Below are 27921 nucleotides of genomic sequence, written 5' to 3' on the forward strand. Positions count from 1 at the left end.
TGGCTGGATACAGTTTTGGTTGTTATGACTGAGGGGTCAGGGGTGCTACTGGCATCTGGTGGGTAGAGACCAGGAATGCTGCTAAACATCCTACAATGCCCAGGATAGTGCCCCCAAACAAAAAATTATCTGGCCCAAAATGTCAGTGGTGCCAAGGTCGAGAAACTAACTTAAATGAAAGTGAAAATTACTACTGAACATTTAGAAATAAACACTGCTGCCATTTTGTTAAACATCCTTTAGATTGTTGTCTTTAATATACATGAGTGTGCACATACAACTCAGTACAAATTCATAAAATGTAATAGCATTCGGCCTTAAAAAAGGAAGACAATTCTGCTATACATTAACATGGGTGAATTTCGAGGACGTTATGTTGGGTAAAATAAACCAAACACAAAAAGACAAATAATGCAGGATCCACCTATATGAGGTACTTAGAGTAGTCAAAATCATAGAGGCGGAAAGTAGGATGGTGGTTCCCAAGGGCTGCAGAAAGGAGAGAATGGAGAATTATTGTTTAATTAGTACAGTTTCATTTTTACAAGATGAAAAGAGTTATGGGGATGGATGGTGGTGATGGCTGCATGACAATGTGAATGTATTTAATACCACTGAACTGCACACTTTAAAATGGTTAAGATGGTTATCATTTTGTTATGTGTATTTTACCACAATTTAAAAATCTGCTTAAAAAGAATTCATGGGTCCGAGATTACACACTGAATAATTTTATTCATGTGACCTTCTGGAAAAGACAAAACTATAATACTGAGAACAGAGCAGTGTTTTTCAGGGCTAGGGGAGGGGAAAGGTTGTGACTACAAAGGGGTCCAGGAGGCAGTTTTTTAGGGTGATGGACTATTCTGTATCCTCATTGTGTTGGCAGTTACAAGAACCCTGACAATGTGCTAAAATTCACAAATTGTAAACAAAGATGCACATTTTTTATCGATGTTATATTAAAAATAAAATGAATTAATTGGCCCAATAACAACAACAAAAACAGCTTAGTACAAATTAGATCATGTATGTGAAACAATTTTTTTCTCTATAACATGTCATGGCATCTCTCTATATTGCCATTTTAATTAGCATTTTAATACAATTTAAAATATTTATTTAACATTATTTAATTTTTAAAACAGTATTTCATTACGTTTGCTATGTTTTTTTTTCTTAATGAATCTTCTGCAGTTTGGCATTTCTGGATTTTTCCCCAGGTTTTCACTATGATAAACAATGCTGCAGTGAACACCCTTGTCCGTAGAGAATGCTCGGCTTATTACATTCTTAGGATAAATGCCCCAAAGTTAGATTTCTGGATTGCTTTGAAATCTCTGTCCATTGAACATCACCATGTACACTGCCATTCTATGCCAATCTGATAGGTGGAAAATGATACATCATTGTAGCTTTTATTTGCATTTCCTTGATTACTGTCAGGGTGGATTTTGCTTCATACATATGCCTGCCTTTTGTATTTCTTTATTTGTGAATAGTAAATTTTATAATAAGGTGTTTACCTTTTCCTATTGTTTTGCAAGAACTCTTTGTATATTAAGGACATTAACCTTTTCTAAGTGCTTCATAATTGACTTTTAGAAGCCTCTTTTCTTTCTCTTTTTCTTCTTTTTTTTTAAGTTCTCTTGTGCTTTCGAAGGATGTGCCTAATGTTCTGACAAGCGTTTCATGAATTACATTAGGAAATAACTTTTGTAACAAACCCATTTAACAACCATTCTTTGTTCCCACCTCCTGATAATGCTCAGAGCCACAGCGGCAGCCTTTGCTCAACTCCGTGTCATTAACCCTTGATCTTTTCCTGCTGAATAGCAGATTGCTTTCTGGAGCTGGGAACACAGTTTCATTTTCACCTTCCCGCTGATGGAACTGCCACTGACTCTGTGCCAGACGGCTGTTTACATAAGAAATGATTTGATTATATTGTACAACCAATGGCAGCCTTTCTCAGAATGAAGAAGCCAGAAACATATAATCAAAGCCATTAACTGTGTACAAAGAAACGCAGCCCACTCTAAATTTCCCACCAGCCATAATAACAGTTTTCCAGGGAAAAATAAGAACAAAGCTATGGTTTCCTACTAAAAACGTGTTAAGGGAGAGACTTTTAAATGGAGATTGTGGCTTTAGCCCAGTTGCACTCTCGAATCACACCAGCTCTGTAACTTCCTATCTTTGTGACCTTGGGAAAGTCACTTACCTGCCCTGAGCCTGTTTCTTCACCTGTAAAATGGCTAAAATAGTGATACCAACCTCAAAAGGTTATTGAGAGGATTAAACAAAACAATGCATATGAAGCACTTTCTTAGAATGTGTTCAGCCACAAGGAATAGAACACATAACTGAAGATGGAGAAAAGGGGAAATCTAATAATGGCTGTTTAACTTGAAGGCATGAAGATATAAACAAAAACTCACATTCTTTGCATCTTCCTGCTCTGCTAATCTCAGCAATTTATTGATGGCTGTCCTCATGGTTTCAAGATGGCTGCTGCAGCTCCGGGCATCACACACAGATATGACAACATCAAATAAAGAAGAAAGTCACCTCCTCCCATGTGTCCCCTTTTATGTGGGAGACAATTGTTCCCAAAAGGCCCCCTGAAGACTTCCCATTGACCAAGATTGTAGCACACGCCTAATTCCAAACCAGTCACTGACGATGGAAATGAGAATGACCACAGTTGGCTTAGACCCATAATAACTCACTCTGAGGCTGGGGAGGGGAATGGCCACTGTCCCTGAGCACCTAGGTAGATGCAGATCCAACAAAACTGGACCCTGCCAGCTAAGAAGACATGAGAGGGAAATCACTGTGTCTATCCCAAGCATAGTTCCTGGCACACAATAGGTGCTCCAAAGGGCAGCGTTTGGGGAGCTTTGGCCTGGGAGTCCATGCATGGGATGACCACAAGTACAATTGGTCAGGGAGCCCCTCTGCACGCCAGACACTCACCATCGCCACTTGGAAGGTTCATAGGAACCTCAAGTCCAACATACTATATTTGAACTCAGGATCTTCACTTCCAGCTACCTCCCCATCCTCATTCCTCCTCTGTCATTGCTCACCTTGCTCAAGCCAAAAGCTGGCTGGCCCTTGAGATTCCCTGCTCTTCCTCACCATCTCTGCCTGGATTTCTCCATCTTCTTGTTCTCCCTGTTACCATCTGGGCTCCTATGCCTGTGCTGTTCCCTTGTCCTGGAATCTTTCCCACTTTTGTCCCCCCATCAGCCTTCCCAGGGAAGCTCTTCTGGCTCCCCCAAGTCACCCCCCCTTTATATTGCCTCACAGCCTTGCATACCTCCCTGCATTGGCCTTATCACGCTTCGTGTTTATTTACATGGCTATTTGACTCATGTCTCACTCCACCAGGTTGCAAATTCCATAAGGATAGGAACCAAATCTGTTTTGTTCACTGATAATCCTCAGTGCCTGGCACGTAGCACTGCCTCAGCTTTTAAAAAAATAAATCAATTTCCCACCGTGTAGCCAGAGAGATCTTTGTAAGGAGCAAATCTAATCACCTCACTCTCCTGCCTCAAGCCTTCCATGACTCCCCTTTGCCCTCAGGGCAAAATTCAGAGGGCTCAACATGACTTTTCCAGGCCCTTTGAGGTAGATCTTGCCACCCATCCAGCCCCATTTTCACCTGCCCCATCGCTGTCTATGATCCAACTACCCTCAGCTCTTTTAGGTGTCTTGAAAGCCCCATGTCCCCTCTCACCTCTAGATTTACTCATATGCTACACCTCTGCCTGGAAACTTTCTCTAGAGAAATCCTCCTTCTCATTGTCAAGCCTCTATCTAAAAGTTGCCTCCTCTGGGAAGTCTTCCACACCTACTCCCACCAGGCTGGGTTAAATGCCACTGAGACTCCCTCAACAACATATATTTGCTCCTCTGTATAAGTCAGGCTACGTCTGAGCTGCTATAACAGAGACCTACAGTGGCTCAAAGGGATAGAATTTTAATTCTAGCACAGATGTGGAAGGTCCAAGGTTGGTGGGTTGGTTTACTTCTGCAAGTTTGTTCTAGAAACACTGGTTCCTTCTATCTGGTTGCTCTGCTATCTTCATCCCACAGTTTGTAGTCAAGTCCAGAATGGCTGCTCCAGCTCCTCCATCACAACTACATTCCAGACAGCAGGGAGAGAAGAAGTGTCATTGCTTCTGGGGACATGACCCAGAAGTGTTTTTGCGTCACTTCTTCTTACATCCCATTGGCCAGAACTTAGTCATGTGACCATACTTAACTGCAAAGGAGGCTGGGAACTGTACTCTCCCTCTTGGCAGCATGTGCCCTGAAAACACCCCCAAATTCTCTCATTATGAGGAAAAAGATGATAGAGGTTGGTGGACACTGGTAGTCTCTCCTACCCTCATCCTCAGCACTGAGTACAGTTATCTGGTTATTCATCCATCAGCCCAGCCAGACTGCAAGCTCCTTTAGGACAGGGATCATGTTTGATGGTCACTGTTGCATCCCCTGCAACTAGCAGCGAGCCTGGCATGTGGCAAATGAATATGGTGAAAATTAAGGGCAGAGGCCAGAAGTGCAAGCTGGAGAAACTGAGGCAAGCCCTAGTTCAGTTTTATACACCTTTCCTGGGTACCTATTACACGTGAGATCCTGGGGCTCACAGACCATGAAGGTAACTAGGGGCCACTGAGGCTGGCCTGGCCCAGCAGAATCCCAACAAACACTGGGTCTGAGGCTGTAAGACCTCACCTGATGGGGGAGCAGAGGAGTCCCAAGGACTGGTTCAGATACAGGGCACAGTCCCCAGCCAGAAGGAGGAGGGCCCATTGGTGCCCACAGGTCCTGGTGAGGCAGGTCCTGAGTCCTAATCCCACCTGGCCCTGGGCCCACTGCACTTCCTGCCCAGCCCCAACTTTATCTGGCCTTGTGCCCAGCTCTGAGCACTTGCCTTCCCTCCTCTCCTGAGAGAGAGATGGGGTTGGGGCTCCCTGTCCTCCCTGTGGGCAGCCCAGGAGCCTCGCTGTGAGAAAGGCCTGATAGGAGCACTGCAGACTTGAGTCCCGGCTTCAAGGGGTGTCTTAGGAAGGAAGAGAGAAAATGCTCCCCTGAACCTCCACCCTAAGGGCTGTGACCTGGGATCAAAGAGAAGCAGGCTGAGCTGAAAGAACCTTGCGTTCAAGTCCTGGCTTGATGCTTTCCAGCTGTGTGGCTTCACCTCAGCTTCTTTATCTGTGAAATAGGCACCTGCAGCCCAGGTTGGCTTCTCAGGGTGGGTTAAGACTCAGGTGGGGAAATGGATGTGAATGGGCTTTGAGGCCTTGGATCCTGTAAAGAAAAATTCGTCATTATTGTTATTAAGATTAGTGTTATCACCAGGCAGAGGCTTGGAGAAGTGGGCAAGCTATAATCCAATATACCATCTGCAGGGTACAGTGCAGAGTGAGACCTCAGTATTTGGTGAATGGAGGAATCATGTCTCTCCCCAGCTAAAAACTGTCCAGTGGCTTCTCACAGCAAGTTAGGATAGAATAGAACTTCTATCCATGGTGGCCAAGGTCCTGTGCGGTCTGCCCCCATCTCCTTCCTCCCTGACCTTGAGTCTCACCTCTGTCCCTCCCCCTGATCACTCTGTCCCAGCCACCCTCACTCCTTGCTGTTCCTCCAAGATATCCAGCTGGATCTAGCTTCACCACCTTTGTACTTGCTGTTCCTTCTGCCTGAATCTCCCTTCCTTGCTGCTCCAGCTTCTCCTTCTTCTCTCCACCTAGATGGTACCTCCTGATTCTCCAAAAGAGCCACCACCCACGCAAGTGTCTGCCACATTACACCATCTGATTGACTTCCCCAGCACTGATCAGTATCATTACAGGAACATTGTTCTTTTTCATTCGTTCGTTTGCTCATTTCTTCTGTTTCCTCCAACTGAGTACATGGATCATGTCTGTCTTGTTCTCTACTATACCCAGAGTCTAGCACAGGGCCTGGCACATAGGAGATGTGCAGTATTTGTTGACTAAATGAATACATACAGAGTGAGGAAGGACAGGGGAACTAGCTTTTGTTGAGCACCGACAACATGCCAGCCACATTCACTATTGCCTTCAAGTCTCACAACGTCACTGCCAGGTCAGAATTACTAACCCCATTTCACAGCTGGGGAAACTGAGGTTCAGAGTAATCAAAGAATCTACTGAGGGCTTTCCAACAGAAAGGGGCAGCTGCTGGATCTGAAGCGAAGCCACAGACTGGGGGAAATATTTGAAACCTAAATACAAAAATCTTGAAGGTAGTCGTAGGTTCTTGGGTGTACACATCTATCACAGCTCATCAAGTGTTAACTTTGAATAAGAAGCTCTCAACTAGGGGCGATTTTGCCCTCCAGGAGACATTTGGAAATGTCCTAACACTTCTGTGGTTGTCATGACTGGGGGCAGTGCTACTGGCATCTAGGGGTAGAGACAAGGATACTGATAAACATCCTACGATGCATGGGATGATCCCCAAAGATTTATCTGACCCAAAATGTCAGTAGTGCCAAGATTGAGAAACCCTGCCTTAAATGGATGTAGTTTATTGTGCATAAATTATACCTCAATAAAATTGATTTTTTTAAAAAAAAATTTGTAGCCCAAATGGAAAAGGACTTACTCTAATCAGAAAGGAAAAAAATGAACAACAAATTAGTAGAGAACACTGCCAGATAATTTAAAAAGGCAAATGAACACATCAGAAAATACAAATAGTGAATACATAAATAATAAGGGACTTCACCTCAGGGCTATTCAGGGAAATGCAAATTACAACACAGATAATATTTTTCCCCCATCACATGGGAAAAAATACTAAGTGACAATATCCTGGCTGGTGAGTGTGAGGGAGGCAGGTCTTCTCACACATGCTTGGAGGGAGTGTAAACTGGCAAAGCCCTAGTGTTGATTTGGGAACACTTCCTGACATTTTAAACAGACACACCCATCTACCCGCAGTTTCAATTACACCGTGTGTAGAAATGGACAGTGGGCACCAAGAGTGCTCAGTGAGGACGTTCACTGAGGCATTGTTTAGAAAAGTGAACATTTTGGGAGGGAAGCTAAATATCCATGAACATAGGATAAGGTAAGTAAACCAGCAGATTGAAATAATGATAAGGCAAATCTAAATGTCCATTGTTGGGTGGGGAAAAAAAGCAAGCTGAAAATCTACATTGACAATGTGTTTCTATCCAGACAGCACCAGCAAATCTGAGGCAGATACCATCATCCATCATCCATCACCCTTCTGCTCACTAATAGGATCCCAGTTTTGAATGGGAGGGCAAATAAAACCATCTTGTACCCAGCCCCATTTGTAGACACCTGGGTGCAGTGGGGTGGTCACGTGACCCAGTTCTGGTCACTGAGATGTACCAGGTGGGGCTCTGAAAAGCCACCAAGCCTTTGATCTGAGAGAGGGACTCGGCTTACACCTTGCCCCTTCCTTGCCTTCCTGCCTGGGCTGAGCATCGGATGCCAAGCAGTGAAGCAGCCCTCTTGAGACTGAGGAGGGAGTCTCCCAAAGTGGGAGACTGAGAAGCTGAAGGAGTCTACCTCTGGATTTCCTTTTACACAAGAAAAATGCAGCCTCCAGCCGGCAAAGCCACTGGAGTCTGTTACTTGTTACTTGCAGCCAAACCCAATCCTAGAGATGCAGTTAACTCACCATAGGGAGTATGTTTCTTGAGTCTTTTGCAACAGAACTATATTGTATTACTAAGTTAGGAGTTTTTAAAATTAAAATATAAAACAAATGCAGCCCATCTGGCTGGAGCCTGTGACCCCTTGATGTTCCTTTTCAAAAAGTGTTTGCCTGTTGGCGCTGGTTCTTCTGACGCATGCAAAAATGCCAAGGAGGAATGGAGGGGCACCAAGAGGCTTTCCTCTGACTGCCTGAGGGAGAGGCTGGGGTGCTGATTTCACAGAGAAAGTCCCATTTTCCTGATAAGGGGACTCAGGCTGTGTCTCTGACCCGGCAGGGAGGCCCAGGGGTCAGTCTGGGCTGTCCCCACTTCATGACTAGACCCTGTGGCCCTCCAGCCCAGACATGCAACCCCTCAGGCAGGGGCCTGGCCGCCTCTCCCACTTGTTTGTCCTCCTCTTCCCAGAAGCAGGGTGCTCTCTTTATCTCAGGCCAAAGTCCCCCGGGGAAGGGGATGGAATGTCACCTGTCATCATAGGTTGATGAGTCATCTCCTACTGGTTGGAGGCCACAGCCGACCTGACCTCTCCCTTTTGCCCCCCAACCCCCACCAGCCTTCTCTTGCAGGTGGGGAAGGATGGGCATATTGCCTTAAAAATCATGACATCTCTGAGGTGCTGACCTAGAACCAGCTTGGGACTCCGACCCCTGGGTTCGGAGCTGGGCTCCAGCATATCCTAACCTGGTGGCCTGGAGAAGTCAGTTAATGCCTCCTGATCCCCATTCGTGCATTCAGGAAACATTTATTGAGCAGGCACTCTGCACCTGACACAGAGGTGCTGGCGATGCTGCAGTGGGCACCCCAGAATGACTGTGCTCTTGTGGGGTACAGTGGGTGGAGATATCCAAAACTAACAATGATAATAATATTAATAAAATTAAAGACTCCACATGTCAGTTGGAGATGGGTGCCATGGAGAGAAGGGGGCCAAGGAGTGCTGATAAAGGGGGGCTTGTTCATTTAATCAGGGTGGTCAGGGAAGCCCCTGGATATATTCACATCTGAAAAAAGACCTGAAGGAAGTGAAAGAGGAGCTGTGTAGTTATCTCTGGGGAGAGAGGGGACGGCAAGTGCAAAGGCCCTGAGGCTGCAGTGCACTTGATGTGTTCCAGGAGTAGGGAGCAGGTCAGTGTGGCTGGAGGGTAGTGGTCAGAGAGGAAAGGCAGAGCTGACCATGCAGAACCTATGGGCCACTGCCAGGACCTTGTCTTTTACTCTGGGTGACATGGGAGCCATAGCAGGATGTTGATCAGAGGAGAGACGTGATCTGACCTCCTTTGGGTAGGGAGAAATGGCAGAGTGGGGGAGATAGTTTGGAGGACACTGCAACAATCCAAGCAAGGGCTTTAGTGACTCACCCCAGGATGGGTCTGTGGAGGCGAGTGGGGGGCAGGGGGCAGTAATCAGATCTGGATGCTGATGGATGCAAAGCAGGGGGCAGAGGGGGTTAGGGAAAGAGAGGAGTTGATAGGTTACTAAGGTTTTTGGCCTTGGACCCTGGAAAGACAGAGGTAGCATTTTCCCAAGTGAAGAAGACCGCAGGAGGAGCGGGGTCATGCAGGGAGGTTAGGAAGTTCAGTTTCTTACCTTGAGGGTGACTTGTCAATCGGGCATGTGGAGTCACAGCTGGATATTCAAGCCTGAGTTCCGGTAAGACAACTGGAGAGTTTTAGCACGGCGATGGTATTTAGAGACTCAATTTCTTTGCCTGTAAAATGGGAATTAGATAGCATTTGCTTTGCAAGGTTGCTGTGAGGCTGGGTTAAGCATTGAGAGGCCCCAGGCAGGTAGCAAAATGCAGGTAAATATCTGTTCTAGTAATTCCACACCCAACTCACTGAATCCTCATGAGATCACTATCATCGTCATCATCTTTTTTTATACATAAGTAAATGGAAGCTCAGAGAGGTTAGGTGACCAATCCAAGGTCACACAGCCAGAAATGGCACAGCTAGAATTCAAAGACTGACTTTAGAGACTTGCTTTTGACTTTCCATCCTGCTGCCTGCATTCCTAGCACCAGGCCCTTTGATACTAAACTGACCAGATTGGGGGAGCTCCCAGTTGAGCAGGGAGATGACCATGAGTGGAAAAGCCTCTGGGTAAGACAGGACCTGAGTGTGCTCCACTAGTGACCCCAACTAAATAGAAGAGGGGCTAAGACAGTGTACCTTCTGGTTAAAAGAAGCACAAAATGCTAGACCACCTGAATCCAGATTCAGCTCCACCCCTCATAGCTACGTGGCCCTGGAGATAGGACTCATCCTCCTTGTGCCTTGGTTTTCCAAATCGTGAAACAGTAACAGAGGTTGTTGGGAGGACTGAATGGGTTGACTCCTGCTTTAGTAGGTGCCTAATAAATGCAGGCCACTGCTATCACTTCTGTGGCTCCAGTTCGGTTTCCACCTGTGCTCCCATGGCTGGGACCTCTTGTCATCACCATGTCTCCATCTGCCCCTTACTTGGTGTTGTTCTCCTATCTTGGCCGCTGTGAGCTGCATTTCTTCGGGTTTCTCACCTGGATCCAGCATTTCCTCCTGCCCCAGAGCTGGGACAGTGATAACTACTTTGGGTAGGGATTAATATACATGGTGCCTGCAAACGACACTAGGTTGGGACTGTGATTGGCTCAAAGCTGGTGCTCAGCTCAAGCCAGAAACTTGGACCCGGTCCCCTGGAGGCAGATGAGCAAGCCGTGGAGCCTTCTCACAGTGGGACACTTCTCAGCCATAAAGGAACCCATTGCTGATTCTGGCAACGGCACGGTGGCTCCTGCAGCTGCCAGGCTGAGGGTGAGGAGCCAGATGTGAAAGAGCACTTACCGTGCGAGTATGTGCTCTATCTGCAACTCCAGATGAAACAAAACTAACCTGCAGCGTGTAACAGTGCGCCCTATGATGACAGCCCAGAGACCGGTGGTTACCAGGGGCTGAAATTATGGAGGATTGTTCAGAAGGGAGCATGAGGGCACTTGGTCATAGAAATGTTTGTATTGTGTTCCTGGTGGCTGGTTCTTGAGTTCATTTGTCAGAACTCATCAAATGGAACCCGTGAACATCTGGGCAAATTTTCTTCTGTGTTCATTATGTCCCGCTTATCTTAAAAGGTAAAAAAAGTTTATTGTCATTGTCATAAATGTACTATTATTTCTGTGTCTGTTCTGTGGCCACCAAGGCTCCTGTTAGCCCCCTTTTCCCTACCTCTGGTCCTGTTGAAGGCCTCTGGCACCTGAGGGAGATGGCCTGGCTTTGCAGAAAGAGCCCTCAGACCCAGGTTCCAACCTGGCTCTGCTTCATTCTTGCCGTCTGCCTCAAGTGGGTCATTTAAACCTCAATTTCCTCGTCTGTAAGTGGGGCTAATACTGGTGCCCTGCTTGTGAGACTGTTGCCAGGATTCGGAGAGATGAGAGGTGTGGAGGCCATGGATATTGGAGGCTCACACAAACAGACAGATAACACAACACAGCGCAACAGACAGAAGCTGGGAGAGGGTGGGGTGACTGAGGCTGGGGGTCTGGAGCCAGACCAGGGGGCAAATCCTGCTCCCTGGGCTAGTACCCTAACCTCTCTGTGCCTCAGTTTCTTTATCTGTAAAACCAGATTGATAATAACACCCTACCAAATAGGGCTGTGTTGAGGGCTTACTGCGATAATCCATGGGGAGCTAGGACAGTATTTGGCACACAGTAAGTGCTCTGTGAATATCAGTCTTTGTTGTCATTATTCTCTGGGATGGAAGGAGAGGTGCTCACAACCGCGGGGGCTAATTCAGAGAGCCCAGTCCCCTGAATTGTGGCCCCACCTTGGGCCATGGTGCCCCTGTGGGTGGAGGGGTGGGCAGCTCAGCCTCAGCGGACCTCAGGGTCACGGAGCCTCCAGGCACATCCTGGGCTCCTCGGGACAGCCCCCGCTGCTGGGACAGATTGCTTCCTTCCTCTGTTCTAGGTGCCAGGCAGGCCCAGAAACCGCCTGATGTCAGCAGGCTGGCCCCGCCCTCTGATGGGGAGGAAGTGGGCGGGTGCCCTGGACACAGATGAGCCAGGCAGACGTGCCCCGAAGCGGCACAGTCAGGACTGATGTGGGCATCGTGCATCCGCTGCTTACGGAACTGGCCTGGCCTGGTTTGCTAACGCTAGCAGCTTCGGGACTGTCTGGAGTCAGAGTGAAGTGATCCAGGGTGGCCTGGGGTCAGGGCATGTGGTCTGTCCCTGCTCCTCAAAACACAGCCAAGGAATGGCTCCCTGGGACCTTGAGCGGCAGGAAGGGTGGGCAGTATGTCCCAGGAGGTGTGGTTTGGAGTGTCTGGGGGTCCACTGTGTGTGTATATAAGGATGTGTGAGTGTGTGAATGCATGGCTTTAAGAAGGTGAATGAGCATGCATACGTGTGTGCATGTGTGTGGGACTGAGTGTGTGTGGGTGTGAGTGAGTAGGTATCTGTGCTGTGTGTGAGGGTGCTGGGTGGAGAGCCGGATCTATTGCTGAGTGTGCAAACATGCTTGAGCATGTGAGCATGCGTCTGGGTGTGTAAATGACAAAGTGAGTGTGTGTGTCTAACTGTATGCATATGTAAGAGTGTGTCCCCAAGTCTGGATCTTGAGGTCAGAATGTGTCTGAATGTGTGTGGAAGTGTATGTATATCCCTGACTGAGTGTGTGTGTGTGTGTACACCCACTACTATGAAAAGTTCTATAAGAAACTCCTTTTGCATACAGAGCTTCGCTTTCTTGCGTGAGAATGTTCACGGATGGTGGGGGGTCAGTGGGTCAGTGCATTTAGAATCTTAACTAAAGTGACCAAGGAGCTCCCAGGGAGGAGAGAGGAGGTATGATCTTCAAACTGAGCACTGACCAATCAGAACAGGTGCCAGCTGCCAATACCTGGGCCTGCCAACTTCTGATCCCACCTGCAGTACCCAAGAAGGGCTTGACCCGGGGGCATTCTGAGGCAGGCCCCCAACCAAACTAGCAAATGATCAGCCTTTTTACCAGCCAATAATAATAGCGAACATTTACTCATTCATTCATGCACCAATATTTCCTGAGCACCTACAGTGTTCCAGGCGCAGTTCCCGGCACTGGGGATGCAGCCAAGAACAAGATGGACAAAATTCCTTTGCTGGTGATACTAACATACTGATGGGACCAAGCAGGCAATAAAAAAATGAACAGCAGATGGAGAGGGTTAATTGGTCATAAGTGCTGTGGATAAAAATAAAGTAGGAGAGGTAGATAGAGAGCAACAGATGGGTTTGCTGCTTTGTTGGTCAGCTAAGACTTCAGTGGGAAGGTGACATTTGAGTGAAGACATGAAGGAGGTGAGGGGTGAGCCATGTGAGTATAGAGGGGAAGAGCATTCCAGGCAGAGGGCACAGCAAGTGCAAAGGCCCTGGGGTGAGCACATGTCTGACTTGTTCAAGGAAGAGAAGAGGTGCCAATGCAGATTTAATGTATGTAGGGTGAGGCGGAGGGGGTAACTGATTATAAAAGCCATGAGTTCCCATGGGAAGATCAAACAATAGAGAATGAATAAAAGAGAAACTGAAAATCCATACTAACTGGAGTAGGGGGAGGAGGAGATGGAACAAGGATCAGGGTGTCTGTTGTACAGTTCACTCGATAATCAAAGCGATTTTCCATTTTGACAAGGCAGCATCAAAATTGTGCAGCTGCATCCAGATCTCTCAACCGCAGCAAAATGCTGTCTTTACAGCTCTCACCCCAGCTCTGAGCCCAGCCAGGCACATAGTAGGTGCTTGCTGAAGGGAGTCTCTGCCTTCCACATCCTTCCAGTTCCCTGAGGCCTGAGGGGGAGAGGAAAGATGGGTGTAAAACCCCCCACGTGGAAACTTAGCCCCCAGCTCCCGCGGGCCGCCTGCCTGGCCCCTGGTGGCCCCAGAAAGACAGCGTCGCCTCCCCCTTCTCCTGCTTTTATGAGCTGCGAAGGAGGCTTGTCCCACATTGCACAATTGCCCCTTAATTGCTATTTCCTCTCAGTTATGAATTATGTCATGGATACGGCCGCTCACGTTATTAAACTTCCACACAGGCCTTATCGTCTGGACCCCAGCCAGCAACCCGGCCTGACCTACTTTCCCACCGGATTTCAAAACCTCCTCCCTCATCCTCTTGCTGGACTTTTCCTAAGGAAAGCTCGCTGTGCCCAAAAACTCGCCTCTAAAAATAAAAACTAGACCGAGGTGGGTGGGGCAAAGCTGACCTCACGAAGGCCTGAGGCTGACAGCAGCCCCCATGACTGTGGCCAAGCTCCTCCCCACCTAGAAGTTTCCTCAAGCGGCCTGTCCTTGGGACGCAGGCTTCCTATCAGGACAAGCTGTGACACAGACCACAGTCAAGGGTGCCCTGGCCGTTGTTTCTCAGTCGTGGTTGGGATGACTGACTTTGGAGTCAGGCATACCTGGGTTTGAATCCTGACTCAGCCTCTGACCAGCTCGTTCATTCATTCATTCATTCACCCCACGAATCTTTATTGAGTATGTTATAAACTGAATGCTGGCAGTGTGCTGGGTGCTAGGGGTAGATCGGAGACTACATTGGATAATATTGGAGAATTAGTTCCTGCCCTCACAGACCTTGTAACCTAGTGGGCAGAGATAGGCAAAAAACAAATAATTGCATAATAAGGGCAGTGAAGATAAATGAAAATTAGACAACGTGGTGGGTCGGATAGTGATGGGAACACCCTTAGTTAAGATGGTCAAGGGGGGGTCTCTCTGAGGAGGGGGACATTTAAATGTCCCAAGACCCCAGTGATGAGAAGACCCAAGTCTGGGAAGCAGTGTCAGATGAGGGTAGGGTTAGTGGGTGACCCAGGGGGCACTCAGGCTCGTTCAGGGACAGGTGAGCACTTCAGAGTGAGTGCCTCCTGCACATTTTCCCCCTGGGCATCTCACTTGCCTCGACCTAGTCCCAGACCTGCTGGGAAGGAAAAGAATCCAAGCAGAGGAGCAAGTACAAAGGCCCTGAGGTTGGGAGTGAAACTGGTGTGATGGCCCAGAGAGGCAGGGAAGAGTGGGGGTGGAAGATGAAGTTAGAGAGGTGGTGGGGGCAGATCATGGAGGGCCTGGAAGGCTGCATGGTGAGGATTCAGTGAGAGACAAACAGATTTTGAAGGTTGAGCCGGCCATACTTGAAGGTGAACTGATATTTACAGGGAGGTGGGGAAGAATCCGGACCAACTCCTGGGCCAAATGGATGGTGGTTCCTTGATTGACTTAGAGGAGACTGGCAAGTGCTTCATATCCCTGAGTGTTTTTTTTTTCTTCTTCATCTGAGATGTAGGGATAATAACACCAACCTCCCCAGACAGCGTATCACACTTAGCTCAGAGCCCCGCACATAGTAAGTGCTTTTCTGACGGCCCGTGCAAGCTCAGTGACTTACCTGGAGTCACCCAGCAAGTTAATGACACAGCCCAAACCAGAACCCAGACCCTACACTCCAGGACATGTTGCAGCAGGCAGGGCTGGGCCTTGGCACACGACTCTCCAGATATGCAACCTCCCAGCCAAACAGGCCGAGGCTGAATTTTTTTTCCTTTCTCAATTGTGCTTATGCGTGGGGTTGTTTATCTAACTTGGCTGAAGTTTGAGGCCTGAGCCTGTAAACATATCCTTTTAATTATTCCACAAATGGGACATGTTCATGGAATGAAAATTAGAAAATGCAAATAAGCAAAAAATAAATAAACAAAGCAAAAAGCAGAGAGGAAGAGAGAGAGAGGGATTGGGGAGAGAACAAACCAAGCATTTAAACTAGCACACCTGGTGCCTATAGAAGGAACTAAAGACCTTCATTGCAGGATTCTTTGACACGATAAAAGACTGGAAGCAACTTGAATGTCCAAAATAGGAACCTTTTTTGTTTTTTTTAGTATCCCAGTTTCTTTGTTTTTTCTTTTCTTTTTTTTAAATTAAAGTATAGTTAATGTAAAATATTATATTCATTATATTAGTTTCAGCCATGCAACATATTGATTCATTATTTTTATAGATTATGCTCCATTTAAAGTTATTATAGAATATTGGCTATAATGCCTGTGCTATACAATATATCCCTGTATCTTATTTATTTTACACATAGTAGTTTTTACCTCTTACTCAAGAATAGGGGCCTTTTTAGCTGAATAAATTAAATAGTATTCCAATACCATGCACCCACTAAGGTGAATTAAGTAGATCTGGAAAAACTGACAAGATGTAACATTAACCGAGAAAAACAAGATGCAAAAAGTGATTATAGGATGCTAAAATTTGTGTTTGTGTGTGTGTTGTAAGGCAAGAGGGGGCAATATGTGTACATATATACACTGGGAGATGCACAGACCATCTCTGGGAGAGACAACTCTCCCTGTCTTTTCCGGGAGGAATGGCAAGTCAGAAATCGGAAGGAGGTGACTTTTCATTCCTTTTGCACTGTTAGAAAGCTTTTGGTTTTGGTTTTGTTTTGCTGTGTGCATGCCTGTCTTCTGTGAAACATTTTAGTAATATTTGAAAGATCAGAGACTCTCCTCTTGGACTCAGAGATTTTCCCAAAGGCCTTGGGATAATCTAGGCTAGTGTTTCCTAAAAGCCTCCCACGAGCCCAGGATTGCAGTGAGGTGCCAGTGGGCCACGGGGCTTGGGGAGGAGGCTGCAAGCCTCCTGACCCTTCTCACTCTGAGCAGTTTCTCTTTTATCTTTTTTATAGGTTGGACAACAAGTAAAAGTTCAGCTATAAAAGGATTTTGCCTACTTTGAAATGAAATGTTTGAAAGCTTTGATCTTGAGTAATCTCATTCTACTGATGAGAAGACAGGGGCCCAGAAAGGAGGGGAAAAAAGGTGATCCCAGAGTCAGACAGATCTAAGCCTTGACTGAGTGCTGTAGGTGGTAAATTTGCCTCCTTGAAACCTTAGTTTCCTCCTTCAAAAACAAACAAACAAACAAACAAGCAAACAACTTAATTAGTAAGAACTCTTCACAGGTATCTAAAGCAGAAGTAAATCCTGAGTCCTTAGTCCTTTTGATCCTGGTGGAAAGATGCTCAGGAAATCAGAGTGCCTCTGATTCTCACCATCTGAATTTCCAGGAAGAATGAGAGTAACCCCTGCCTGCCTGCCCCCCCATCTCACTCAAGTCCAAGATCAGGCATATCCCAGTTTATCAGAAGTCAACTCACCGCAAAACTCAAGACTAACTAGGATGCTTTCAACTGCAAGGGCAGAAAACCCAACACAAATGGCTTAATTATTAAGGAAGTGTACTTTCTTATATATTCAGAAACCCAGAGGCAGTGGGGTGGCTCTGTCAGGCATGCATTCAGCTGCAAGTAACACAACCTAACTGTTGGCAGGTTTCTGTTGTCTCCTGTTAACTAAATCCAGGGGCAGGCCTCTCGGGCTGGTAGGATGACTCAGTGATACCACCAGGGGCCCAGGTTCTTTCTCGATTTTTGCTCAGCCATCTTGAACATGTGGCTTTTGTCTTCATGGTTGGTCATGGTTGCAAGATAGCCATTCCATCTCCAGCTCGTACCCAAGTTACAGACAGGAAGAATGGGCCAGGGGTAAGCAGAATTATGTTTGTCTCATTTCAGAAAGCTTTCCCGGAAGCCCTACTTGGCAATTTTTGCTTGATTTTCATTGCTTATACCTGGATCACATGGCTACTCCTCGCTGAGAGGGAGTTTAAGAGAGTGAGTATTTTCAGCTGGCCTACTGCCATTCCAATAAAATCAGGGTTCTGTAAACAAGAAGGAGAGGAAGAGTAGGTACTGGGCAGGCACCAAGCAGTATCTGCTATAGGTAGCTCAAGGGACGTTAAATACAAAGACTCAAAGACATTATCCAAGACATATTTTTTTTTCTCTTTTTCTACTCTGCTATCAGCAGTGTGTGGGCTTCTGTCCTGAGACTTGATTTATCTCAGGCTGGGGAGGATGACCCCTTTCTTGAGTACATAGGTGGATGCCCCCTCAAACAAGAGAAGGTTCTCTTAGCCAACAGGAAGAGTTGACAGTGGCCGTGGTGGAGCAGTGGGCAATGTCTGCCACACCTCTATTAACCAGAACTTTTTTTTAATCCCATCCTCTTCTCTCTTCAACTCACTGCGATCTCATTTCTGTTCTTATGATGTGTGTCAGTTATCTACAGATGTGATAATGCTGTGTAACAAACCATCCCCAAACCTTGTGTTTTCTTGGGTATGGAGTTGCTGCAGGTCAGCCAACCTGGTGTGGGCTTGGCTGGGTGGCTCTGCTGATTTTGGCTGGATCCATCTGCCTGCTTGCTGTTCTGCTGGACGTTGGCTGACTTAGACTAGCCTGGCTGATGTAACTCTGCTCTGCTCCACATGTCTCTCGTCTTCTTCTGGGACCCAGGGACCATACCAGGTGTGCCAGTTACAGTAGTGGCAGGAGCACAAAAGCCAGGTGGAAATATGCAAGGACTCTTAAAGCCTAGTCTCCAAATGCCACTCTGTCACTTTCATCTCATTTTATTGACGAAAGCAAGTCACATGGCTGAACTCAAGTCAAGGGAGAGGAAATATGCTCCACCCCTTTTGGGAGAAACCACAAGGTCACATGTCAAGAGATGTGGATGCAGGAAATGGTGAAGAATTCCTTGGCTTTGATATCACCTCTATTTGCTGGTTATGCTACTTCATTGACTTCTCTTTTTCAGTCCCATCTATGGGTTTCTCTTCACTCTCCTCTCTCTCATCGTATTTAAGAGAATAAAAGGTTTGTGGGGTGGTTTATTACACAGCATTACGGCAGCCATAGATGGCTGATATATGCAGTGAGAGTGGTAATGAGATTTTGGTGAATTGAGAAGAGAATGGATAAAAAATTTCTAGACAATAGAGGTGTGGTGGACCTTGCCAGTTGCCCAACCATAGCCATGCCAACTCTTCTCCCTGGCTGAGAACCCTTTTTTATTTGAGGGGCTATCAGTCCATGTGCTCAAGGAAGGGGCCCCTTCCCCAGCCTGAGTAGCTAAGTCAGATCTCAGGACAGAAGCCCTGAGCAGAAGAGGGACATTGGGAGTTGCTAAGGTTCCATCTTCACCTCTATTCCCTCTGTACATGGTCTCTGACTTAGGACCCTCCTCACATCTTCGGTCCCCATCTTTGCACTGATAATTCCCAAATCTGTAATTTCAAGCTTTATCTCTCTCCTGAGTCTACCTGCTAACTGGACATGTTCATTTAGACATCTTACCGGCCCTCAACTCTTTTTTTTTTTTTTCCTTCTCTGACCCTAGTACCCTTGGCGTCAACCACACCCCAAACTTCCTCCTGCTTTATTCTCAATCTCATGTATATACATCCATACAGTCACTTGATCCAGGAACCTGGATGTCAGCTAATCTTCCTGTCTCCATGCTCCCCTTTGTGCTACAGCTGGTACTTATAATGGCCATTTGCTAAGCACTTACCACATGCCAAGCATGGGACTAAGTTTCGTACAAATATCATCTGATTTAATCCCTGAGACATCCCCATGAAGAAGGTGCTGATATCAAGTTGTCTCATTTCCACACAACACTGTCCAGCAGGGCCCCTCTCTCCTGCCACGGTGCATGCCCCACAATTAGGGCATGTGGCCTCTCCCAGAAGCTTCAGTGATCATTCCCAAACCAACTGACCATAGAAGTCCCCACTTTAAAGTCCTTTATGATTCTTATTTTCCTGAAGACTTGCGCTAAAAACCTTTTGGTCTGAAGTAGTTGGCCCCAAGATTCTTGCATTTATTCACACAAAAGAAGAAATAATTGAGCTAACTCAACATGCCAGGGAGTTTCTAGGTACCAGAGAAACACAAAAATTCCCCGGGAACTTAGGTCCAATGACACTAAACAGAAGAATAAATATCTGACAACCACTACCATGTCAGGTAGTGACAAAGAGCTATGAAGGAAAATAAATCTGGGGAAGGGATAGTTATTTTGGGAAAGAGACACGATTTGGTTGGGGGTCAGAGACAACCTCTCTAATAATATATTGCAGTGAAAGAATTAAGGGAGCAGTAGGTGCAAAGACCCTGAGGCCAAAAGGGGAACGGTGGAGGCCAGTGCAATGAGTGGGAGAGATGGTGGAGCGAGGGTGGTGGAGGAGGGGGAAGACAGGGCAGGCAGAGCCTTATAGGCCATAGCAAGGATTTGACTTTTAACCTGAGTGAAGCAGGAGCCACAGAAGGGTTCTGAGCAGTGGAGGGATGTGACCTGACTGAGGTTTTCATGGGATCCCACTGACTGCGTATGGATAACCGTCTGCACAGGGCCAGGGCAGAAGCAGGAAGTGGGGTTTTGCAGGCCTCATGACACTTAGGTCATAGAGGGAATTCAGATGTTTGAATAACATTCTCAGAAAGCACAAGAGAACCAAACAGCATTTTGGGGTTAACTCAGAATCCACCAGAAGATGGAAGGGACCAGCATGCCTCAGCCTCAGGCACCCTGACGCCACCACCAGCCTTTTCTGCAGCATCCTCAGGAGATGCTGATGCTATGGTGCTGGTGTTGCCTCTGGGTTTCCCCTGTGCTTGCGGCCTGGCTGTTCTGAGCAGCACTGTGAGTGTGGCCTTGGTGACGGTGACCAGTGACCAAGCTCCCACCTAAGATGCTGACGACTCTGAACCTGAGAACAAAACCTGACGCTTCTAGTTCTGCAAAAACAAGCCGTGCCTCCTTGCACGCCGTATCCCCCCAGCGCCAAGTTCCCTTATCTCACCGCACAATCCTTCAAAGAATAACACGGCGTATTTGTGCCTGCGGTTTGGCTTCCCCAAACCTGTGACATCAGATATGTACGATGTTCACAAAAATGAACAACATCACAGAGAGGAAAAAAACAACCGAAAAGAAGCCCCTGGTTTCAGCCTTGACTTCCTCTCTGGGGAGGAAGGGTTGCTATCTGGTTGAGGTTTCAGTGTGCAGAGGCTGGGGGCCGGGGAATGATGTCCTGCCCTCGCCCCAGCTGGCTCCCATCTCAGCCTTAAAATCTCCCCTGCAATGTGGAAACCATGATCTCCACCTCTCAGGGCTGCTATTGAAAAGTGATTTTAAAAAAAATACCAATAATGGCTAATCTTTGAATCAGTCATGTGCCATAGGGCATTTTCTTGTGTAATCTTCACATGCACCTGTTTCACCCTCATGTGGGTAGCTTCTGAGGTCATCTCTGGTTTACAGATGGGGCAACTGAGGCTTCAAGTAGGAAATGAAGGTGGCTACAAAACACTATGTGGCCGCTTTTGTTTTTTAGAAGATGCAAATAAATAAAATAGAAATTAAAAAACTTAAAGCCATGTAAATATAAAAATATAATTAGGCAAAAAAGTTTGGCAGGATATATGCCTAAATGTCACAGTGGTTTTCCTAGGTGTCAGGATTGCTCAGGGGCCAGTGATCCCATGGCACTCTCTCTTCCATCACTCAGGGCTTAGCAAAACGTCACGTCCGCCAAGAGGCTCTCTCCAAGCCCCTGTCTATGGTGGTCCTCTGGCCCATCCTTATTCCATCACCTTATTTCATCTTTTCATGCACCAGTCATCACTGGAATGTACGTCGGTATTTCATCTGTTTCTGGATTTATCGCCTGTGTTTCCCACTAGAGCATCAGACCCATGAAACTGGAACCCGTTCCTGTGTGTCCCATCTGCAGCTCCCCAAGCAGTGCCTGGCCCTACTGAGCCTCAGTAGATATTCCTTGACCAACTGACTGTGTTTTCGTCTATATTTTAAATTTTTTCTTTAAAAAAAAACAAACCATCTGAATTATTTTTAATTGCCATTTTAAATGTTGGTCAAAAATGAGCTGGCTGGAGCCCCTGCAGGAAAGCGTTGTCTCCGCAGGCTTATCTGGCTGGGAGTGAAGGAAGTGGGTACCTTGCCTTTCCACGGGTAGGTCAAGCTGTGAACATCCCAGAGTTTCTCAGCCTGGCCTGCCCTAGTTCCCTGGCGCTGGAGATCTCTCCGCCTGGGACAGGGTTATCTTTGAATGACAGCTTGATCAGCATCCCCCATCCCTGGGGTGAGGCTGCCCTGAATCTCAGGGGGCAACAGGGGACCTCAGGCCAAACGCAGCCCACAGGAGGTGTTACTGAGCCCACGCAGTTCCAACATCTTGGAATTTTGCCATCATTTAAAAATCAAGAGACTTTGGAAGGAAACTAAAATATCTTCCCAAAGGGCATAAAATAAGATGAGAATAAATAGGTGGGAAGAACTATTTTTAATTGCTTCAAGTGACATTTCTGCCAACATATGTAAACTTAATGTAATTTCAAGTAGTGATCCACGGGATTTTTTAATTGGATAAAATCATCTTGGAGTTTACACGGAAAAGTATGAAATAGAAGAAGGGTGGGAATGACTATGACAAAGGTGGTACTTCAGCTCACTGGGAAAATGGAATATTGAATCCAGGATGCCAGCATAACACACTATTGATTTATTTTATTTATCACTAAAATAAAAATAGGTACTCATCTTCCACCATATGAAAAAAAATAGAGAGATTTCACATAAAACATCTGGAATTCTGGCTTGCCTGAAAACTCTGGCAACACTGGGCTCTTATTTTCCCAAGGCAGCCGTGGGCTGGTGCTGAGCTGAAAGGTGGGGGGGGGTGCTTTCCAATTTACCACAGTCCCCACCACTCCCTGCTGTCTCCCAGCCCAGCTGCCTTCAATTATCTGTGTGTCTTGCCTGGGCACTGATATCATTGGAGTCTATAACCCCTGAACTCAGGACTAGACACAGCAGAGAGACTCAGGGAACTTTTGAGGTTGGATTCTGCTGTTAGACACTTTTTCACTCATGTCATTTTTCTTGGTGGAAATATAGATTTGGAAGAGAGATGTGGCTTGAGGAATTAGTTAAGAGCCTGGACCCAGGAGTCAGAATCTTGAGCAACCTCTGAAGAGTGACTTCCCCTCTCAGTGCCTCAGTTTCCTCCTCTGCCAAGGCGAATAATAAGAGCTGTCACTCATCCTTTACAGGAATCCAGGCTGTTGTTTTTGAAAATACTTGGCCCAGGACTCAGTGCAGAGTCACGCCAGGGAAATGGGATGGTGATAACAAACCCTCCCTCTCAAATTTAGGGTTTTTAGTTCTCAGGCTTCTAAGGGAGGCCAGGGAAAGAGGAAGAAAAGGAAGGAGGAGCTGGGCAGAGCAGAGGATTTGCTTTGATCTCCTTTTGCCAAAAAGGAGGAAAAAGAATAAACAAACAGCGCTGGCCTCCTTTGATTCCACCCTGCCTGCCCCATGCACTCTGGAGCTGATAAGAACCAGCCAAATTTGATTCGGGCAGCTCCACCCTCCTAACCAGCCTTTCCCTGGGACCCCAAATCCTCTCCCCCTGCACCCTGCCCGCAGTGTCCACCTTTCAGCCCTTTCTTGCCTTGAAGGGGAGAAATATGGGAAGCCTTCCCCATAGTAGAACCCCACACCAGCGATGAGAGAAGGGGCTTGGAAAGAGGCCTCTGAACACGTTGGGAACCCAGCCCCCAATCCCAGCAAGGAGCCCTCACACTGGGGACTAACGGAAAATGAAACTCCCAGGCATTGAGAATGAATGGGGTGGAAGGGGGGTGAAGTTTTTGGTGAAGCGCAGAAACGTGTCCCCACCCAGCAGTTGGTGGAGAGAAACCACGTGGCACAGGGGTTCACAGTGTGGCTTTGGACGCATCCCGTTCATGGTCGTGTGACTTTGGGCAAGTGACTTCATCCCATCCAGCCTCGGTTTCCTCATCTGCCCTGGCACTTGCCTCGTGGGATTGTTAAGAGTTAAATGAGGCCCTGCCTATCAAGCGCCTGGCACATAGTAGGCACAATAACTGGACGTTGTTATTGTGAAATGGCTTAGGGAGTCCCAGGACAGCCTCAGGCAGAGACGGAAAAATGCCCAGACCTCAAATCCAGAAAGATGAAAGAGGATCAGTTGTTTGAAATCTCTCAAGGCGCCAAGGGCCATGCAGTCAACAAGGTCAGGAACTGGGGCCTGTTTGAAGTCGGGAAGAGGTAATTCCAGACAGAGTTTAGCACAAAGAGAGGACATTTCCTCCATGTTACCTCCAAGGATGCCCTGGCTGATGGCTTGAAGAGCTTCCCCAGGGACTGATAAGTAGCTCAAGGCTAAGGCAGAGGGGCTGAGAGAATAGTCTGTGGGGTCAGAGATTCCGTCCCACCCTAGTCCCTTCCTAGCGAAGTGACCTATGTGTCCTGGTCTCAGTTCCTCCACCTGTAAAATAGGAGCCATAATAACACCGGCCTCTAGAGCTTGAGAATAGAATACGCGGCATTCAGTTGGTGCTCAGTGAATGAGCAACAGTCATGAGCCACAGCTGCATTAGGGATAGGGTGGTTAAAGCAAGGGTCAGCGGAGGGAGAGGAACTGACTGGTCTGGAGTTCTCACTTAGTAAGCCGCAATTCCATGGCAACAGCTCGCCCTCAGCCATTGGAGGCAGGGCCTTGCTCTGCTTTGTGCAATGCTGAGTCCCTGGGGCCAGAACAGTGCTTGGTATACACCAAGGATTTGTTCGAGGAATGTGTGAAACTGTACATCCTGTGAAGCAAAGTCAACCTCCACGAGAAAAAAAAAGGCACAGAGAGGCCAGGTAACTTGTCCAGGGCCACACAGCGGCCTGCCTACCTGGAGTCACAGCTGGGACTAGGACTGAACTGATCTGGCTTCAGTCTGACCTCACACTACTGCTTGACCTCCTCAGAGGCCAGTATCCCCTTCTTGTCCACCCACTTCCAGGCTTCCCCCACCTGGCAGATCCGGCCCAGGTTGCTCCTTCAGGCTCCTGCTGCCCTCAGCAAGGACACACCTTTCCCCCTCTTCCAGGCAGGCCGACAGTCAGGAACTCACAGACCTTGGATCTTATCTGGCCTTTGATATGTTCTGGGTGACCTCATGCAGTGTGGTGTGTGTGCGTATGTGTGTAGGGTTTATTCCCTCATAATTTTGAATAATTTGCCAAAATTTAAAAACTGGAAATTTCACATAAAAACCAGGATTTCTAGCTTCTTCTGGAAAATTGGCAGCTCTGGCTCCCCAGGCCCACTTCCCCGATCAGCTTGGGTAGTGTTCTGGGCTCCTTAGGTCCCCACATCCAAGCCCAGCCCACCTCACTCTTCCCTGGGCCTGCTCTCCTTCCCTGGGGCCTCCTCGCATGAAGTCCCCAGACTTGCCACGAGAGACCCAGGCTACCCGAGCTCCTGGCCACCATGCTGGGCCTCACATTCTTGGTCTTGCAGCCTGGGATGCTCTCAGGGAAAGCCAAAGAGGCTGGACTGGACCTGGATTCCAGGTTTGTGGTAGGTAGAATGATGGCCCCTCCAAAGATGTCCGCGTCCTAATCCCCCGAACCTGTGGTTATGTCGCCTTACCTAGCAAAAGGGACTTTGTGGATAGGATAAAGTTAAGAATCTCGAGATGGGAAAATTAACCTGGACTATCCCTATGCTCAATGTAATCACAAAGGTCCTTATAAGAGGGAGACAGGAGGATCAGAGTCAGAGAAGGAGACGTGATACTGGAGGCAGAGGTCTGAGTGATGTGAGCCCAGGAATGTAGGTGGCATCTAGAAGCTGGAATAGGAAGAAATAGAGCCTCAGAGGAAACACACCATGTTTGAGTTCAGTCTTAGGAGACCTATGTTGGACTTTGGACCTCCAGAACCAAAAGATAATAAATGTATGTTGTTTTAAGCCGCTAAATTTGACATAATTTGTTATCATAACAATGGGAAACCGATAACTGGTTTGAATCCTGGTTTGGCTACTTGATTGCCTGTGTGCCCTTGGGCAGGTGACTTGCGATTGCTGAGTCAGGTTTTCCCCATCTGAAAAGGGGTAACAGAGGAGCTCCCTCTGGCATGTTTGTGAGAGGTAAGTCAATGACGTAGGTGAAGAGTGGCGCCCAGCCTGACAGCTCCCGATGCCAGATATTCTAGCATCATCCTCACACTGAAACCTCAGAGCAGGTTTAAAAATCTGCCCACTGCTACCCAGCCCTCGAGGATAAAGTCCAAATTTCTTACTTATGGCCTGGCATAACCCACCTGGCCTAATAATAGTAATATTGTTAGTACTTATAAAGCATTGGGCATGTGCCAGGCACGATTCTAAGCAGTAACCATATATTAAATTCATTTAATGTTCACAACAACCCTATCGTTTTCCCCACTTTTCAGATGAGGAAATTGAGGCCAAGGAGATTAAATCACTTGCCCAGGGTCCCTTGGAAGGTTGGTTGCTAAGCCGGTATTTGAACCCACACTGTTGGGCCCTGGGTCCTGGGTGCTAACTACTCGGCAGGGCTGCCTTTGTGCATGAATAGGCCAGGGAGTAGCACCGAAGGCCCCAGAGTGTGGCTTGGGACTCAGTGATCATGGTGTCCCCTCCACCCACCACCTGCCCCAGGGGCAATCCTAGACTAAAGGCTCTGAGGGTCATAGCTCCTAGTTCACAGCTGTACCCAAGGGTGTGTTTGTTCCACAATTTCCAGCAGTGCCCACTCTATGCTGGGTACCATGCCCCAGAGAAAATGCAAACGCCTCCACTGCCCCCAAGATCCTGAGGACAGATGAATATATAACTGTCACAGCCCAGTTAGAGACATCGGGAGCTGGGGGTGGGGGAGGTCAGAGGAGGCTCCCCTGAGGAGGGGCATACAAGGAAGTACTGACGTTGGCACAGCAAAAAGACTGGGCAGAGTGCTCCAAGTGAGGGACAGCTGGGGAAGGACCTGAGTGAGAGGAGCCTGTGTTCTTGGAGAACTGTACGTGGTCCTGTGTGGCCAGAGAGCTGTAGGGAGGGGCTTGACCACTCACTGTCCTTGTGACCTTGGGCAGCCCACACCACCTCTCCGGGCCTCAGTGGCCTCATCTGTAAAATGGGTATAATGATAGTAGTAGCATCTCCTAGGGCTGTCATGTGGATTCAGCACAAAATCGCATGCAAAGACCAGTGCCTGGCATTGGGCAGGGCTGCCCAAGTGTGAAGTGGTGTTGTTACTAGAATTATTAGGCGCCTGCGGCATAAGCTGCCCAACCTACTCACTTCTTCCCCTTGTGGTCGCTCCTCAGATGTAGAAGCCCTGGGGCCCCCACATTCATGTTCACAGGGATGGCCCAGGAGGTAGGTGAGGAGCTGCTACCTGCCAGGATGCCACACCAAGAGGCAGGTGCTTCTAGCACCCTGGACTTGGAACTCCAGACCAGGGTCCACCCTCCCCCTGTTTCCCAGCTTCCAGCAATTTCAGCCCACCTGCCCTGCTTTGCCCCCTCCAGATCCCTCCTGTTCTTTTGTGTATAGCATTTCTCTTTCTTCCCCTTGACTCATTTTAACTTTCTCTGCATCTTGACCAATCCTGTTTGTGAGTCACATTTGATCCTTGAGTTTCTCTTTTTCAAAGGCACATTAAGACAGTGAAAATTGCTAAGAATTTTTGAGCACTTGCTATGTGCCTGGCATTTCCATTCATTCACTTACTCATTTGTTTATTCATCAATTTATTCAACAAAAGCCATGGGCACCTCCCACGGGCCTTGGGGTTCATCAGTAAACCACGAAGATTCCTGCCTGGTGGCGTTCGCATTGCAGAGTCGAGGGAAGGATAGGAACAGATAATAAATAAACCTGCAAAGTCCACAGCCTGTTCTGTGTATACACAGACTCACTGAAGCACAACAACCACTATATGAAATGTTTATCCCCATTTTCCAGGTGAGAAAACCAAGGCTCAGAGAGGAGAAGTCACTTGCCCAATGTCACACAGCTAGGAAATGGCCAATTTAGAGTTTGAATCCACACCAGGCAGACTCCAGCACCCAAGATCTTAACCTCTCCCAGAAGGCTGTCTACTAAGATAAAAGCCATTGACCTTGTTGGCGCATTTGGGAAGCATCACAGTGTCCCAGGTTAAGGGTGTTTGTGTCCAGGGGCTCAGCTCATTGCCGTGAGTCCACAGGCAGGATGCGCTCCGCCCTCCCTTTCAGCAGCCTCCAAAGGGGAAGGCCAAGTACACAGTCACTCTCTGGCCAGAGCCGGTGGGAACAGGACGTCCTGGTCCTCTTGCCCTGGCTGGGCCCAGAGAGCTATTTTGGGGCACGTTTATTGATGGGACACGGGTGCCCAGCTAGACTCCTAATTCAAGAGGAAGGCCACAGGC

General features: G+C 47.6%; 1 long non-coding RNA gene across 5 annotated transcripts; it reads right to left on the minus strand.

The window, feature by feature from the left end:
- Positions 1-248: 248 nt before the first annotated feature.
- Positions 249-27865, minus strand: LOC116657837. 5 transcript variants are annotated; one of them, XR_004312976.1, is made up of 4 exons: positions 27634-27865; positions 9326-9446; positions 2442-5328; positions 249-489 (listed from the first exon to the last, which is right to left on the minus strand). It is a non-coding gene; the product is annotated as an uncharacterized LOC116657837 (long non-coding RNA). The 5 variants fall into 5 exon arrangements; XR_004312977.1 differs by lacking the exon at positions 249-489 and adding an exon at positions 572-1918; XR_004312975.1 differs by lacking the exon at positions 249-489 and adding an exon at positions 13455-13538 and having other exon boundaries at positions 572-5328.
- Between the last annotated feature and the right edge of the window lie 56 nt (positions 27866-27921).

Source organism: Camelus ferus, chromosome 19 (assembly GCF_009834535.1).
Source record: "Camelus ferus isolate YT-003-E chromosome 19, BCGSAC_Cfer_1.0, whole genome shotgun sequence".
NCBI lineage: Eukaryota > Metazoa > Chordata > Mammalia > Artiodactyla > Camelidae > Camelus > Camelus ferus.